Source organism: Trachypithecus francoisi, unplaced genomic scaffold (assembly GCF_009764315.1).
Source record: "Trachypithecus francoisi isolate TF-2019V2 unplaced genomic scaffold, Tfra_2.0 Lachesis_group9, whole genome shotgun sequence".
Lineage (NCBI taxonomy): Eukaryota > Metazoa > Chordata > Mammalia > Primates > Cercopithecidae > Trachypithecus > Trachypithecus francoisi.
In genome coordinates this window covers 17,261,051-17,274,954 of record NW_022681474.1, presented here as the reverse complement: position 1 = coordinate 17,274,954, position 13,904 = coordinate 17,261,051, and positions in this window count along the sequence as shown.

The window sequence follows — 13,904 nt, the reverse complement described above, 5'->3', positions numbered from 1 at the left end:
CCTCATGATCCGCCCACCTTGGCTTCCCAAAGTGCTGGGATTACAGGTAAATACTCACTTTTAGCAAAGTTGTACAGGCATACAGCTCTAAGAGTCAGAAATTAACAAGACTTAGGACAAAACCCAGAAGTCCCCTACCTTACCCTTCTCCACTCTGATCCCTGCTCCTTGGAGGTTACTGTGTTTATGTTTTAGCTCGTTCTTCTAGATTGTGTGAAAGACAGGGAGATGTCCTACTGTGGAAGACAAGGATTCAGGTTGCTTACCCTCCCCCCTCCTGTTGCCCACGTTTTTCTCCCCCATCCTCTCAGTATAATTATTGTGATAGTGAGGCCAGGCATGGTGGCTCGTGTCTTATCCTAGATTTTTGGGAGGCCGAGGTGGGCAGATTACTTGAAGCCAGGAGTTGAAGGCCAACCTGGCCAACACAGTGAAACCCTGTCTCTACTAAAAAATACAAAACTTAGTTGTAGTGTCGCACACCTGTAGTTCCAGCTACTCAGGAGTGTGAGGCACAAGAGTTGCTTGAACCTGGGAGGTGGAGGTTGCATTGAGCTGAGATCGCACCATAAGCTGAGACCGCACCACTGCACTCCAACCTGGGCAACGGAGGTAGACTCTGTCTCAAAAAAAAAATGATCGTGATAGTGGGATACGTAGTACAATAGTTTATCTATTTAGTATTCTTCTTGGGTTTTGGCCCAGAGCTTCCAAAACCCTTGTAATTTCCTGAGTGATAGGAACATCATTGGTTATAATATTTGGTCTTAGGTTTCCATACCTGACACAAGAGCTTCTAAGACTTTTGGAATCTCTGGGGTGATAGGAGTGTCTTTTGTATGATAATGAGATGACAGGTGGCTTCAGGCTCCTGGACAGGTTCAGGATTAGGGCTGGTTGCCAGAAAGATGAGTCATGAGTAAAGAGTTGGACGTATCAGCCCCACCCCTACCTCTGGGACGGGAGACGAGACAGGCTGGAGATTGAGCTAGTCATGGGTGGCCAATGACTTAATCATGTCTATGTTATGAAAACTCCATAAAACCCTCTAAATACTGGGTTTGGAGAGCTTCTGCTTTGGTGAACTCATTTGGTGCTGGGGAGGTGGCACTTCCAGGGACGGCATGGGAGCCCCGATCTCTCTGCCCCGTGGTGTGTCCTGTGCGTCTCTTGCATTTGGCTGTTCCTGTGTCCTCTTCTTTGTAATAAACCAGTAAGAGTAAGTAAGTGCGAAGCGCTTTGTGTCTGTCACCTCTCTTACTTTTTCAGCAACACTGTGTGGCAGATAATGTCCTCATTTTGCCCATGACAAAATGAGATTGATGCATTGAGTAACTTGCTCAAGGTCACATAATAAGTGGATTTCAAGCTCTGACTCCGAAGCCTGTGCTTTTAACCAGCATGCTGCATACGTGGCCTCTTTATTTGTTAGGATTTTTGGTGTCTCTAGGGCCTGACACCAAGTTGGTCATCGTGGCCTAGAGCTGTTATAATGGAGCTTTTAGCAGCCCTGTTGAGAACAGAGCCAGCACCTCCGGATTGGCAGGGCAGGGGCTGTACCTGTTGGGAGCTGCAGGCCACTCCCTGTGGCCCTTGGCTGATCTTGCTCATCCACTCCCTCCCTCATTCAGTAGTTCCTGAGTGCCGCCTCTGTATGGAGAAGGAGGCAGCCTTCCAGCCCAGGTGGGGCCTTCAGGTACACACAGGGAGAGGCAGCTGCGCACTGAGCTGGCTGTAGGCTGGCACAGTGTGGCTCCAGAGGTGGCGATAGAATGCTCTGGGACTGCAGAAGGAGCACATGCTTCTGAAAGGGAGGAAGGGGCAGGTACCGCAGAGGAGGTGCACTTGAGTTGGACTTTGAGGGAGGAGTTGGATTTCCACAGTGGAACCAAGCAGCAGAGGCTTTCTCAGCAGCTGAAGATGACAGCCAGCCAGCCTCAAATGTGCAGCTTTTCCTGAATTCTCTTTTTCAGGACAGTGCAGTAAGTTTTCAACAGAGATAAAGCAGTCACCTCCATGTCATTCATGTTCTGTAAATCCTGTGTGTAATCTTTGATGCTTAGCAGATGGGGGCAGCCTGGGCCATAAAGAAGATCCTGTGTGTCCACCTGTTGGGACATCAGTCAGGTGTGGCAGAGGGCAGTGATCCCTGCCTGCCCCTGAGGATCTCAGTTGTACTTTTATGTGGAGAGGACAAAGAAAGCTGTTGTACAGGGGGCAGGAGACATTTCACCTGCAAAACAAGGCACAAAATACATAGTCCGTGCCCCATGAGAAACCTAGCAGAACTGTGTGCTGATTCCAAACCCCTCCCCTCCCCTCCGAAGAGCCGTCCATTGTACCATGGTGGAAGGCATTTCTGAAGCCTCTGCAATCGGAGTGATCTGTTACTTGCCCATTGAGCCTTAGGGGCAGCAACCAGGTGGTGTGGCTGAAACACAGGCCTTGGCCAGACCTGGTTGGCATGTTGGTTCTGCCACTGATTGTGAATTACAAAACCTTGGAGAAGTCATTGTCTTTGTCTGTGCCTCTCATGTAAGATGGGGAACACTGCGGCCATTGCAGAAAAGCAGATAGGTGGAGCTAGTACTTTGTGTGTGTGTGTGTCATACGGTGAATGAAATGGCACTGATTGACATTGATGGTAATAACAGGTTTAATTCAGGAACAAAACTGGTAAAGTAGGCCAGGTACGGTGACTCACGCCTGTAGTCCCAGCACTTTGGGAGACCCAGGCGGGCGGATCATGAGGTCAGGAGTTTGAGACTAGCCTGGCCAATATGGTGAAATCCCATCTTTACTAAGAATACAAAAATTAGCTGGGTGTGGTGGCACGCCTGTAGTCCCAGCTACTTGGGAGGCTGAAGCAGGAGAATCATTTGAACCTGGGAGTCAGAGATTGCAGTGAGCCGAGATGGCGTCATTGCACTCCAGTCTGGGTGACAGAGTGAAACTCCGTCTTGAAAAAAAAAAAAAAACCTGGTAAAGTGTTTTACCCAGCCTAGGTACATGTGGTAGAGCTGAATGAAAGCTTAGAAAAAGATGACTTGAGAACTAGCCCAGCAGAGGAATCAGGCGGGATGTGTTGTTACTGAGTAAGTGAAATTTGCACTTGCTTTCTCCCAGGCCTCGTTGAGTTGTGTAAAACAGAGAGCTCAGGTGTTGTGGGCAGCTGAGCGGTTGAAGAATGCATTGCTATTATGTGAGGAACATTGGCCTTTGAAAAAGCAGAACTGGATTCATGTTCTTGCCTGGTAACTGTAACTATCATCTAGTTTGTAAAGGGGAATGCAGTTTACTGAAAAATTCTTATGACAGTGGGGAAAGGATTGGGGTGTCTGCATTGGTTTGTGTTATATAGGTCATATGAAAGAGCATTTAGGCTGGAGGGAGACTTTTCATCTCTATAACTTTACTTTCACAAGACAATTCCATCACAATTTGAAGATTTTTGAGTCAAAACTACATTGTTCTGCTATGTGTTTGGGGGCAAATTTATACATACAATTTGCTGAAATATTTCCGATGATACAAGACTATATGTGTGGGATAAAAAGCTGAAATTTGCATTCCCCCTTCTCTAGAAGTAACTCTTTGGGAATAGTTAAGTCTGTATTCCAGCTATTTTGTATATTATAAATACACTGTGAATATATGAGTGTATATATACATATATGTTTTATTTTTAGAGATGGAATATTGCTGTGTTGCCCATGCTAGTCTCAAACTCCTGGGCTCAAGTGACCCTCTCGCCTCAGCCTCCCACAGTTTTGGAATTACAGGCGAGTCACTGTGCCTGGCCTGCATGAGTATATTTACTAATTGCTAAGTTACTCTGTTCAATACGTGTCTATTGAACTTCCCCATGTGACAAACATTGTTCTGAATACCTTATATGCACTAATTCACTTAATTTTTAGAACAGCTCTATTATTGTGGCCCTTTTACAGTGAGGAAACTGAACCACAGAGAGGCTGGGAACGTCATCTAACATCACACAGCCAGTGCTGTTGGAATTGAGGTTTGAACCTAGACAGCTGGCTTCAGATCTCTTAGCTGTTATCATAGATGACACACCCAAACCTTAGGGCCGCCTCCCAAGCCTTGCCTCCAATATGGGCTCGCCTGAGCTCTGCGAGAGCCATGTATGTGAGGTTTCTTTCCTCTTTAAGGACACAAGTCTTGGAATTGTCCCAGACCCTGGTAGGACCTCTTGAGGACCAAAATCAGGGATTCTTCAAGCCTACCCCAAGGGCCAGATCTCTGATTTAGCTACTTGGAAGGTAGATGTAGAAGAGAGTAATTTTGCCAGAACAAAAAGTCAGGATGGCTGCGCTGACTCAGCCAGACGCAGTGGCTCATGCCTGTAATCCCAGCATTTTGGGAGGCCAAGGCAGGTGGATCACTTGAGGTCGGGAGTTCGAGAGCAGCCTGGCCAACAAGTAGAAACTCCGTCTCTACTAAAAATATAAAAATTAGCTGGGCGTGGTGGCGGGTGCCTGTAATCCCAGGTACTTGGGAGGCTGAGGCAGGAGAATTGCTTGAACCCGGTTGGCAGAGGTGACAGTGAGCCAAGATTAAGCCACTGCACTCAGCTTGGGTAACAGAGTGAGACTCTGTCTCAAAAAAAAAAAAAAAAAGAAGAAGAAGAAGAAGCAGGAGGGGGAAGGGGAATGGCTGGGCTGACTCATAGGGAAGAGGCCCTGCAGCAGCCATAGGATCTTGGCCACTTGGGTGGAAAAGAAGGAAGGAAGAGCTTCACCCATGGCGGTGACCTGGGCTGCAGAAACCACACTAAACAGTCCACATCCTGGAGCCTGGCCACCCCCTTTGCTTCTCTTCTCCTTGGGTAGAGGGTGTGGGGAGCTCTCTACCCTTGAGGCTGAGCAGTGCAGCTTCTAACCAGGGTAGGTGTTTTTCTGTGCCTGGGAATACAGACAGCATTCTCATAAGCAGCCCGAATACTCCTGAACAGCTTTTTGTAGGGTGGGGTGGGGCGGGGCGGGGCGGGACAGAGGGTCATTTTGACTCATAGGTACCATTTCCACTTTCACCACTGATAACTGTGTTACAGATTAAAGTTTTGTTTTTGATACTGAAGAGGGCTTAAGAGAGTGAGCTATTATAGCACATCTAAGTCTGCTAAAATAGAACCATGGGGTAGTGTAGGAAAATCTCTTCTAAATTATGGATCTTATATGGTGAACGTTAGAAGCCATGTGTACCTAAGTTGAAAAATCAAAACGTGTCTTGTATTTGGGTGACCCCGGTAAGTCTGCATGCCACTGCGCCTTGTGGGAACACAGGATGCTGAGGTGTAGGGATCAACAGGCTTTTTCTGGACATCTTGCACTTCTCCCTTGGGGTAAAGTGGGGCGGCAGTAGGAGCGCACAGCTGTTGGGCCCCTAATATTTGTCAGCTGGTTTACACGTGGGATTCCATTTAATGCAATCTTGGAGGTAAAATTATTTTATTGAAGATGAAGATAGAGGCTTAGAGAAGTTAAGAAAATTGTTCAAGTTCATGTCTTTTGTTTTGTTTTGTTTTGAGACAGAGTTTTGCTCTTCTTGCCCAGGCTGGAGTGCAATGGCATGATCTCGGCTCACCACAACCTCTGCTTCCCAGGTTCAAGTGATTCTCCTGCCTCAGCCTCCCGAGTAGCTGGGATGACAGGCATGCGCCACCATGCCAGGCTGATTTTGTATTTTTGGTAGGGACGGGGTTTTTCCATGTTTGTTAGGCTGCTCTTGAACTTCCAAACTTGGGTGATCCGCCCAACTCGGCCTCCCCAAGTGCTGGGATTACAGGTGTGAGCCACCACGCCTGGCCAAGGCCATGTAATTTCTTAAGTGGAAAGATGAAGTCGTTGATGAACTCAGAAGTTTGATTTCAAGGCCCTTGATCTTTCCATAACACGTGGTTCCTTCCCTGGTTGATCGGAGTGACTCAAGAACTCAAGGAGGCGCGGTGGCTCAAGCCTGTAATCCCACTACTTTGGGAGGCCGAGATGGGCGGATCACGAGGTCAGGAGATCGAGACCATCCTGGCTAACATGGTGAAACCCCGTCTCTACTAAAAAAATACAAAAAACTAGCCGGGCGAGGTGGCGGGCGCCTGTAGTCCCAGCTACTCGGGAGGCTGAAGCAGGAGAATGGCGTGAACCCGGGAGGCGGAGTTTGCAGTGAGCCGTGATCTGGCCGCTGCACTCCAGACTGGGCGACAGAGCGAGACTCCCCCTCAAAAAAAAAAAAAAAAAAGAGCTCAAGGAAGCTGTGTTTTGTGGAAAGAAAACCTGAGGGGTTTATGGTCTTTCCAGGCTTGGAATCTGCCATGCTGGGCTTCTGAATTGTATAGCTTGGCCATATAGAGAGAATCCCCTCATTTAAGACTTATTCTTTGGGGAAATAAAGGAAGCCACCCACATGAGATGGGCAGAGGTGACTTTCTCAGAGCTGCTGTGGCAAGAGAGTCGGCACTGTCACTTGCGTGTGGCAGAGACTGACATGCAAGTGAGTGGCTGATGAGGAGTGGGGAAGCTTCAGGATGGAAAAGAACGGCTCCCACTGGAGGCTGTTGTGGGGGCTGCAGGCGGCTGTGCAGAAGTGGGTTGCCCTATGTGATTGGTTAGGGGCATATTTGGCTTTCTCTGAATGATCCTAACAGGAAACAGGGACCAAAATTAGGGTGGCTGTCAGTTTTGAGTCAAGTCCTGGCCGCGTGGGACAGAGTTGTGGTTTAGTTTCTGGGTTGTGGAGAGAGAGCAGTCTGGCTTCCTGTGTGATGTGCTAGCCTGGCTGGCCTCCTGGCTGTTTACTGTAGATAGGGTTTGGTTTCCTGGGTGGGCAGCTACAGGTTGTGGTCTGAGTTCTGTCTTTATACATATGATCAGGCATGGTCTGTGTGTATATTCAGTCCCTCATTTTTCTTGTCAGTAAAAATATCAAATGACAAATTGGATACATTGGGAACTTTTTAGATGTCTGTGTCCCCTGGAGGAAGTTTTCACTTTCACATTTAATCAGAATGAATATAAACAATTGGGCCATTTATCTTGAAGATTTAAAAGGTAAATCTTCAACAATACTACCTTAGCGCCATTGCCTCTCTGTCTATCTTTAGGGAATGTGTTTTTATCCACCGCTGGCTCATCATCCACCAGTTTGTGGTTGATCCACTTCTCTATACGTCTTGCCTTGTGTGCATCTCATTGTTTGCTAGTGTTAGCTTTCCCCTTCGTCAGTGTAGTTTATTTGTGTAGCCTCTGTTGTTAGGAAGTTATTTGTGGAATTTGTGAATGGAAGGGACCTTGGAGGTCGGCTAGGTCAACCCAGTGACTTTCAAGATAAACGGAAATACAGGGAAATTTTCCAGCTTTTTTGGTGGCAAAACCAGGAATAGAAAGCAGTGTTCTTTGTGCTACAATGTCATTGGAAGACAACTCAATGTGGGCCTAAAATGCAGAGTAACTAACTTTCATTTATCTCTGCTTCTGACTCTTGTTATCAGACATTTTAAATTGACCTTAATGTGTTAGCAGAAATATGAAAAGTCCTGACTTGTTTACATAGAAGGTACTTTGTCGCCTACTCATCTGGTTGTTTTTTTCAACAGGATTGTTATAAACTGAATGTTTATGTCTCCCCCAGATTCTTGTAGTGGAGCCCTAACTGTCAGTGTGATGGTATTCGGGGGTAGGACCTTTGGGAAGTGATTAGGGTTAGATGAGGTCATGAGTGTGGGCCCTGGTCTGACAGGATTAGTGCCCTTAGAAGAAGAGAAACCAGGCCGGGTGTGGTGGTTCACACCTGCAATCCCAGCACTTTGGGAGGCCGAGGTGGGCAGATCACGAGGTCAGGAGATTGAGACCATGCTGAAACCCTGTTTCTACTAAAAATACAAAAATTAGTTGGGTGTGGTGGCACGTGCCTGTAATCCCAGCTACTTGGGAGGCTGAGGCAGAAGAGTTGCTTGAACCAAGGAGTCGGAGGTTGCAGTGAGCTGAGATCGTGCCCCTGCACTCCAGCCTGGTGACAGAGTGAGACTCTGTCTCAAAAAAAAAAAAAAGAAAGCAGAGAGCTCCCACTGCCCTGGTGTGAGGAAACAAGAGAAAGTGGCTGTCTGCAAGCCAGGAAGAGGTCCCTGTCCCGAAACTGAGTTGGCCAACACTTTGATCTTGGACTTCCAGCCTCCAGAGCTGTGAGAAATAAACTAATGTTTAAACCACACAGCCTACGGTGTTTTTTTATGGTATTTGCCTATGGTATTATGGCCATCTGATTTGACTGATACAGAGATGGTTCCAGAATACTGTAGCCTGTATCTAAGTTGGTGATGCCATGAAAATAAATGTGGTAGTTCATTCCTTTATATAAAGATAGCGCTGTGAACCCAGGGCCTTTGCTCATGTCTTAGTTGAGTCTTGTCTTCTTATAATAGCTTCCTAATTTCTCTTTTCCCCCTCTAATTTATATTATATATCTGGATTAAATCATATATGGTATGATTTTATACTTTATGTCTACACAAACTTTTAGTGATTTTATTTCATTTTATTTTATTTTTGAGACATGCTCTTGCCCTGTTGCTCAGGCTGGAAGGCAGGCGTGCCATCACAGCTCACTGTAACCCTAAATTCCTGGGCTCAAGTGATCCTCCCGCCTCAGCCTCCTGAGTAGCTGGGACTACAGGTGTGCTATCCTGCCTAGCTAATTTTTAAAATTTTGTAAGGACAGAGTCTTGCTGTGTTTAGTGGTTTCAAACTTCTGACCTCAAGCAGTCCTGTCACCTCAGCCTCTCAAAGCACTGGATTACAGGCAGAAGCCACCACACCTAGCCCAGTGATTTTTCATTGTTAAGATCAAGAACGGATTCCCTAGCTTGGCATTCAAGGCTCATGATCCGGGCGTGATATGCAAGTTTGGGTTTCAGTGTTTCCATTCCCGCCATCAGCCTTGCACTCCAGCTTGTTGCCTATGCCCTGTTCTGAAGCCCAGCCTGAGAGCTGCACTTAGAATTTATACCTTCTCATCTCTTCATCGTCTTTGCCTATGTTCTTGTCTCCATCTGGGACATCGTCTCCACACTTCTGCCTCTTTAAATCTTCTCCATCCTTCAAGACTTGAAATACTCACTTCCTTTACACGATCCTCGCTCTGACATCCAAACTAGAGTTAATCTTTTTCCTTTGACCTCTGATAGTGCTTAATGTTTTTCATCCTTTAATTATGCAGCAGTCCTGTGTGTTACATATTATTATTTCCCCAGTTTTTCATAGTTACTTTGAAAATATTTGCTGTAGTCATATATTTTGAATATGTAATATGAGCGACATTCAAAAGGTCCTGGAGAGTGAAAGGCAGTCCTACTCCAGTCACTGCCCTGTGACCACTGCTGCCAGTTTTGTTTGTTTGTTTGTTTGTTTTTCCAAGATGGAGTCTTGCTCTGTCACCAGGCTGGCGTGATCTCAGCTCACTGCAACCTCCGCCTCCCGGGTTCAAGTGATTCTCCTGCCTCAACCTCCTGAGTAGCTGGGATTACAGGCGTGTGCCACCACGCCCAGATCATCTTTGTATTTTTAGTAGAGACAGGGTTTCACCATGTTGGTCAGGATGGTCTGGATATCTTGGCCTCGTGATCCACCTGCCTCAGCCTCTCAAAGTGCTAGGATTACACGTGTGAGCGACTACACCCAGCCTGTGTATCTTCTTTTTAAAAACACAGATGTTGGCATAAGATAAACACTGTTCTCCACCAGTTCCCCACTGGTAAGTATTTAGGTTGTTCCCAACCGTTTGGATTAATCAATGCTGAGTTGTACGTAATTCTTGCATATTTGCATGAATATGTTCATAGGATGCATTGCTAGAAATGGAATTGTGGGATCCAGGGTTCTATGCATTTTAAATGTTGATGGGTGTTGCTCGATTCCCTTCCGTTAGGACCATACCGTTATCTCACTGTCAATGTGTAAGGGCGCCTATTTCTATTTCCTTGCCAACAGTTTCTTCTGAGCTGTTTTGTTTGACATCACACACACACAAAAATAGCCCCCTTGTTCCAAAAACATGGACATTTTACATTTCTACTTAAAGTGTGCACACACTGACTGAAGCTCTGTGTTGCAGTGATGTGTGCTGCTAGGATTGTGGCTCTATTTCGAATTTGCTAGCCAGGCTACGGCTTTCCGGTCAGGTATTTTTTGTTTTGTTCCTGTTGTTGCTGTCGTTGGGCCGGGGTAACCTGTGTGAATTTCCCTCCACTGCCCAATCAGATTTCCTTTCTAGTGGAGGGGCTTAGTGTCTCATCTGGCAGCCCTGTTTCCTGGTCATCTGGGCCGAGTGTCTCATCCAGCAGTCCTGTTTCCTGGTGATCTGGGCTGAGTGGCTCCATGAGAAGTTGTATTCATCTTCTCCAGTAGTGCATCTCTTCACAGCAAGCAAAACATTTTCACCGCGTTTCTAGTGGGATAGGGACTAGGTCTTTTCTGGGCATCAGGAGACCTGGCTTTGTTCTGGTTCAAGCAACAGCTGGTGAGTTACCAAAGACAAGTCACATCTGGTCCCTGGTCCTTTGCTTTATAAGTAGAATCACAGTCCGAGTGGGCATCACTGCCCTGGTCTCTATGCAATGCTGAGTGTTGTGGGGATGATGGCTAAGTGTCAGGGTGCATTTCCACCACTAGGGGATTACGGGCCAGCCAAAGACACAGGAGGAAAGCTAACAGCCCCGGGCAGGTGCACAGAACCAGAGGAGTTTGAAACGGTGGTTCCAAGCTCCTTGGTGTGATTGATGTGATCACAATAAATATTTTATCTCTAAATCTTGGGCCATTGGACCAAGAGAAGAGAGAGCTGGTGTTGAGTTGTAGTGAGAGGTGTGTGGTTCGTGTGCCTGCTGATCCTGGCTGGGACTCAATTCCATTGAGCCCCATTCCATTTTACCTTCTGTTTCCGCCTTTTTCATGCTCCTGCTTGTTTCTCCAGAAAAAATTGCAATAAATTCCTTTCAAAAACTTTACAAAAGTCATAGATGCTTATTGAAAATAGTTCAAATGATATGGAAGACAGAAAGATAGTGTTTTTCTGTTGTGTGTTTGGATGAATGTGTCTTTGGGGTAGTCACTGTTAACACTGGGTGTATTTCCTTCCAGATCTTTTTCAGTGTACCTACAAATATACATGTACAATTTGTAAAAACCAAAATAGTACCTGAGAAACACTGAGTCCCCTACTCCCACTGCGCAGTCTACATGGACATCCTTTCATGATGATACGATGAGACCTGATCGACTCCTTTTGTTCGCTGGAGTGGCAGGTAATAATAGCTACAGATAACTCACCTTCAGTGGGCATTTACCATGTGATAGGGTCTGTGCTCCAGACAGGCTACATGAAGTGGATCTTAAGGCTTTTTACAACAATGCTATGGGTGAACACAGTAATTTTTTGTAACAGTAACATTTTGCAAATGATAGAATTGCAGTAGAGAGAAGCAAAGCTACTTGCTGAAACTCATGGCACGATTCCAGAGAGAGAGAGAACACTTTTAAAACAATTGTTGTTATAGTCAGGTGATTTACGATCATTTGAAGAAATAGTGCATTCAGTGAATACATTTCAGAGTCTGGTAGAGTCTGGGAGCTGTTCGTAAAAATGCACTGGGCTAGAGGCAAGGGAGCGGTCCATTGGCTCTGGGCCGCTAGTGCAAGGAGGGAGGTCCCGGAGAGGGGGGCATGGAGAGGAGATCTCTAAACAAACCTTGCAACATCCATTTCTGCTGAGTCTGGTCCGAGGTGTGGCTCTTGACATGTACACTTTTCAGAGAGACTTCGTTTTGATTTTTATTATGGCTCACCTGAGCAGCCATGGTTTCAAACTGCCTGGAGATGTGGTCTGGCAGGCCAGTGCTATGCCCATCCTTCCCGTTCCTGCAGGAAGGGAGTCATCCTGGGACTAGAGGACTTCGCTGTAATCAGCTATCTCATAATAAGTGGATTTGATGCTGGTTTCGCTAGGTCAGGAAATTTCCCGTTTGGAAGGAAAACTGATACTTGTTTTTGGGTTTTGCTGAGGAGCCACAGGGTTTAGAGCAGGGACTGGAAGTTTGTTGAGATACACGTGAGTGCACTCAAACATCTTCCATGAAGCGTGGAAATAAACACAGTGTTCTAGAGAGGTCCCTGGCTTTGGGATATAAATATTTCTGTAACAGAATGGCACTGGATGTCTGCTGTATTTTTTTCTCTGCTATTTTGGCAAGTTTTATTTGGGTGTATATCTCCTGTACAGAAGGTATGACATCACTTTTTGCCACCAAGTATTTACAGCCGTTGGTGCCTCCCATGTGGGTCACTTTTGTGCCGTGGTTTCTTTGGGGAAATTGTAGGTCTCCTACCCAAAGCACATTGCCCATTTCAAGGTGCTCCTGGTTTCTGAACACCTGTGGCAGTGCCTTCCATATGGGTGAAGCCAGCCGAGAAAGTACCCCTCCCCAGAAGGCGGGGACTGGTGATTGCCTGAGTGAGGAGGCCGGGGATGAGCCCTGGACTAGAACTTGTGATCGGCTGCTTTTCCTTCCCCTCCTCTCCCTCCTATTTTCCCACCACCCCTCCTTTTTAAAAATTTCTTTTTAAAAATTCAGCAAGTATTTTGGTTTCCTTTATTCGCTATTCCTTGCTAATCATATGCAGAGTGAGCCTGGGACAGTGGAAAGGAAAGTTGTACTTAGCTTCAGATGATCCTGCCAGCCCCGCATTGAGGGACTTCCGCCAGGCGGCATTGTCAAGTGGCCTTGTGGAGGTTCTCCTTTCTGTCCTCAGCGTTAACCAGCAGAGGCAGGTGGTACTTATTCCTGGTTAATGTTGGGGAATTTGAGCTCAAAGTGGCTAAGGGAACTTCCCAAAGTCACATAGGAAGTAGCAGAGTAGAACCAAACACAGATTGTCTCTGAATCAGGCAGGTTGTCTGATTCCAAAATGGGCTCTTAATTTTTGGAGGTCAAAAAGCTGAGCAGACACACATATTTCTTTTATCTTCTTCTTCTTTTTTTTTTTTAGCTAGGGTTTCGCTATGCTGCCTAGGCTGGTCTAGGCTCAAGCTGTCCTCCTGCCTTAGCGTTCTGAGTGCTGGACTTACAGGTTAGTGTCACCACACCCAACCGAACAGACATTTCTTGAAAGAAGACATACAAATGGCCAAAAAATATGTGAAAAAAATGCTCATTATCACTTATAATCAGAGAAATGCAAATCAAAACCACAGTGAGGTATCATCTCACCTGTTAGGATGAGTATTATCAAAAAGACAAAAAATAACAAGTGCTGGCGAGGATATGGAGAAAAGGGAGCTCTTACACACTGTAGGGGGGTGTACACTAGAGCAGCTGGCTGGGCGCGGGGCACACGCTGACATGCCAGCACTTTGGGAGGCCAAGGCGGGCAGATCACCTGAGGTCAGGAGTTTGAAACCAGCCTGGTCAACATGGTGAAACCCCGTCTTTACTAAAAACACAAAAATTAGCTGGGAGCGGTGGATCACACCTGTAGTCCCAGCACTGTTGGGCGGCTGAGGTGGGCGGGTCACTTGAGGCCAGGAGTTCAAGACCAGCCTGGCCAACGTGGTGAAACCCCATCTCTACTAAAAAATACAAAAATTTGCCAGGTGCCGTGACGGGCGGCCGTAATCCCAGCTACTCAGGAGGCCGAGGCATGAGAACCACTGGAACCCGGGAGGCGGATGCTACAGTAAGCAAGCCGAGATTGCACCACTGTACTCTAGCCTGGGCAACAGTGAGACTATGTCTCGAAGAGAAAAAGGAAAAAGAGTAAGAGTAAGCTAGGGCACCCACTATGGCAAACAGTATGGAGTTTCCTCAGAAAACTGCAAATGAAATTACAGTGTGATCC